General features: G+C 45.9%; 1 protein-coding gene across 3 annotated transcripts in view; it reads right to left on the bottom strand.

Annotated features, from left to right (window-relative positions):
* The window catches only part of FBXO38 (F-box protein 38), a 52,748-nt gene extending 52,518 nt beyond the window's left edge, over positions 1-230 (bottom strand). The window contains exon 1 of one of the 3 annotated variants that reach the window (XR_001514278.1): positions 108-230. The gene's annotated coding sequence lies outside the window, so the exon portion shown is untranslated. The remainder of the gene's footprint in view (positions 1-107) is intronic. The other 2 variants (XM_015565601.1, XM_015565599.1) reach the window with 2 other exon arrangements.
* Between the last annotated feature and the right edge of the window lie 3,970 nt (positions 231-4,200).

Below are 4,200 nucleotides of genomic sequence, written 5' to 3'. Positions count from 1 at the left end.
GCCCGGGGGCCGGGAGCCCGGGAGCCGCCGTCCCGCCGCCCCCATCCAGACGATCGCGCCCGGCTCCGCGGCCCGCCTCCCGCCCGCAGGCCCCGGCCACCGCCTACCTACGCCGGCCCTTCGTCTGTTATTGTGGTCGAGAGGGAGGGAAAATTGCGACCGATGCTTCCCGCGGCCCCCACCGCCGTGGTACTTCCGCTTCCGCCGCCGCTAGGGCACTTCCGGTATGTGGTCATCCAGGGCTGGGTGCGCACCGGCGTCCATATTGGGTGTGGGACACGGGCGTCAGTGCGCCGGAGCCATGTTGAGAGTGGCCTCCCAGCGTGGGGACACACAAACACACACCTGTCACGTGACAGCGTCGCCGCGGCTGCAGTCCCACGCTGGGCACATATCCAGGGCTCTGGCGGTTGCAGCCAGCCGTTTGGACTGAGAACCGGAAGCCCGTAGTGGGCCATGCACCGCAGGATTAGGGCAGGATGGAGGTGGGTCAAGGGAGAGTTCCTCCCCTCCCTGCAGAGAGACCACAATCAAGCACTTGACCTGTAAGCCTCAGGCAGCGGTTCTCAACCTGTGGGTCGCGACCCCTTTGGCGGTGGAACGACCCTTTCACAGGGGTCGCCTAAGACCATCCTGCGTATCAGATATTTACATTACGATTCATAACAGTAGCAACATTACAGTGAGGAAGTAGAATGAAAATTTTATGGTTGGGTCACAACATGAGGAACTGTATTGAAAGGGCCAGAAGGTTGAGGACCACTGTGTGAACATGGACATCGTTATGGCCCCTATTTAATCAACCTCTGCAGAACGTAATGGCTTCACACAGTGGATTATGGTTCTGCCGAGCTTCTGCGGGTGGACTGGGCTCCGCTGGGCAGTTTCAGTCCGGGTCTCATCCCTGCGCGGGTGGGCAGAGGTCCGCGGAGACCGCAGCTGACTTCCGGCGGAGTGGGTGGTGCGTGCTGGCTGCTCAGGCGGCAGCGTGGAGGAAGGAGCTCAGCTGCAGCTGTGGATCCAGGTGCCTGCAGGCGCCCTCGCCCTCCGAGTGGGTTTGTCACAGCCCAGCGCTCGGGTTGGAGGAAGCCCTCGGGAGCGGGGGGCGCTACAGGACAGGCTGAGGTCCAACCTGGAAGCCCCCGAGCCTGCTCTGTCCCATCTCCGGGCAGGGAAGCCACCGAGCCCGCCTGGAGCCACGGGAGAAGGAAGGGCTTCACCTCTTACTGACGGAGTGGCAAAGAATGTGTAGCCATCTTTAATTTACCAGACCACCTCATTTATTTTTTTAATTCTTTTTAGACATATGTAGATTTTATTAGCACAGGTATCAAAAAGGAAGGCTGGGCGCTCCACCAGTAAACAGTCTTGAGTGCACATGAATGATGCTTTACATGATTTTTTTCAAATTGTGGTAAAAAATGTAACAAACATGAAATTTACCACTTTAATCATTCTCAAGAGTAGCATTAAGTATACAGGGTAGGGCAAACATAGGATTACAGTTGTGAGGACGTGAAACACACGGGTTATTCTAGTATTTTCCATGCAACTGTAAACCTACTTTGCCCCACCTGTATCACTTACGTTGTTGTACGACCACATCACCGGCCACCTCCAGAACTTTTTCATCTTCCCAAATTGAAATTCTGTACCCACTAAAGGGCAACTCCCATTCTCCCCACCTCCACCCCCTACTCCCATGCTACTTTATGTCTGTAGGTATCTCATGTAAGTGGAATCATACAATATCTGCCTTTGCTGTTTTGCTTCTTTCACTTAACATCATGTCTTCAAGGTTCATTCATATTGTACCATGTGGAAGAATGTCCTCTATTTTTAAGGCTGAGTAATACTCCATTGTATGTACATTCCACATTTTGTCTACTCATTAAAGGATGGACATTTGGGTTGCTCTTCCACCTCTTGACTATGGTGAATAATGCTTCAATGCATATGAGCAAATATCTCTTCTAGATCCAGCTTTCCATTCTCTTGGATGTATGCCCCAGAGTGGGGTTGCTACCTTTAATTTTTCCATAGCATCTATACCATTTTATAGTCTCACCAACAGTGTACAAGTTTCCATATTTTTTTACATTCTTGCTCTCATTTGTTTTTTTGTGGGTGATGTTTGTAATCCAATTAGAACAGTGCCTGGCATACAGCAAAACCCCACAAAGATTAGCTGTTATTATTTGGTTATTCACAGGTCTCTTGTCCTTCCTTTCTTCTCAGCTACAGTTGAAATTGCAAAGGCTGATTTCTCAGCATGTGATATTTCTGAAGTGCACTTTTAAAACATCCTAAGTTTTTCCATATTACATTAGGACATCCTGTAAACTATATTGTACATAGGTATAGTATAGAGAATTGCAGTTTTAAAACCAAACACAAGGCAGATTAGGCAAAAAAAAAAAGAAGAAAGAAGAAGAAGAAGAAGAAAGAAAATATATTGCATGGGAGGCTTTTATAAACATGAGCTCTGAGCGAGCATTAAGGAACAAGCCTTTGCTTTTCATTTTTTTAATTTGGACTATACTGCAGAAGATCAAGGTTATGTTATCAAAAAGTGAAAAGATTAAGGATGAAACTTAGGAAACTCAGCAAGCTTTTTTTTTTTTTTTTTTTTTTTTAACAGTTAACCTTCCTGTGTTTTTCCTGTCACTACATGTAGTGCAAGTCTTTTATCCTGATCTCTAGAGGGATGAGAGTAAAGAAGTTATGCTTTAGGGAGAAAATCATTTGAAAAGCTATGAGCTATTCACCATCAGCCAACATCTACTAAAAGACTGTAGTGGATCTGGGAATGTATTCCACACCAGAGCTGAAGAAATTACTAGGAAACAGTCTCTGCTCCTAGGCAGGCCAGGAGACCTTATCTACAAAGAACACTTCAGTGAAATTTGGGAGATCCTGGTACAGTGGTATGTCAGAATGTCAAAGCAGCACAGAAGGTGCTGAATCAGTCCAGTGTTCATGCATCTGCACTTGAAATAATTGCAAACACCCTCTTCAACTCACCTTTCCTCCTCCCATAGGCTTCTTGGTCACTCCTTCACTGTGCCTCTCTCTTTCATCTGGCTTTAGCTTCTCCTGCAGAAATCCTTATTTTTACTTGTGTATGTTTTGCTTTTGTTTATGCATTCTTTTAATCATTTTAATGTCACTCTACCAATCATTTTATCATTTTAATTATCATCACATTTAATCCCTATGAACTCTGACGTAAGTATTGCTTGCCCCATTTATAGGTAATGCAATTCATGTTCAGAGAGGTTAAGTATTTTTTTAAATGTCACATGGCTAGTAAAGTGAAGACAATTATTGTGAAATCTGAGCAACCTGACTTCAAAACTCATATTCCTAATTACTAAATGGTGCACTGCTGCAATTTCTTTTCTCCAAATGACAATCCGATAAAGCATTGTGTAAATTGTGTCCATGGCTCCTTTTTGCCTTAAACCTCAAAGTGTACACTTGTAACTTGTTAATCAGACATCCAAGGCCCAAAATGCTTTGGTCACAGCCTACCATTTCAATCTCATTTTCTTTCACAAACATCATGTCCCAGCTGCACACAGGACTCCACTCACATACCCTATGATACTCGTGCCCTTGGCCGAGGGAACAAATTGCCCCCTTGTAGGCAAAAGGTGAGTGAACCTCGTTCAGCTGGTGCAAGGAAAGAAGTGGAGGATGATGGTGAACTGGGCCCATATAGATGTGCCCAATACTGGGCCAGAAAAGGATGGCTCTTAAATTCCAAAAGTAGCCCAGTCAGCGTGCCTGGGTAGTTGAGTGTCAACCTATGAACCAGGAGGTCATGGTCAGGGCACATGCCTGGGTTGCAGCTTGCTCCCCAGTGGGGAGTGCAGTAGGCAGCTGATCAATGAGAGCATCATTGTTTCTATCTCTCCCTCTCCCTTCATCTCTGAAATCAATAAAAATAGTTTTTAAACATATTCCAAAAGTAACAGGGAGAAAAAAGGTGTAGTTTTCAAAAGCCCATTGTATTGTGAGCCTGACAGGATTTAATTATTCATTTAATATTTCCTGAGGGCTTGCTCTGGGGGTTGGCATTGGACTAGGCCAAGGAAACAATTGTGAAAAGTTGATGTTTCTGCCTTCAGTTTGGCAAGGGGACAGACAATCAATTAACCATACAGGCGAATCCATTTCTTAAAAATAAATACATAG

This window comes from Myotis davidii, unplaced genomic scaffold (assembly GCF_000327345.1).
Source record: "Myotis davidii unplaced genomic scaffold, ASM32734v1 scaffold18, whole genome shotgun sequence".
Taxonomy (NCBI): Eukaryota; Metazoa; Chordata; class Mammalia; order Chiroptera; family Vespertilionidae; genus Myotis; species Myotis davidii.
This window is presented reverse-complemented; position numbering and strand designations above follow the sequence as displayed.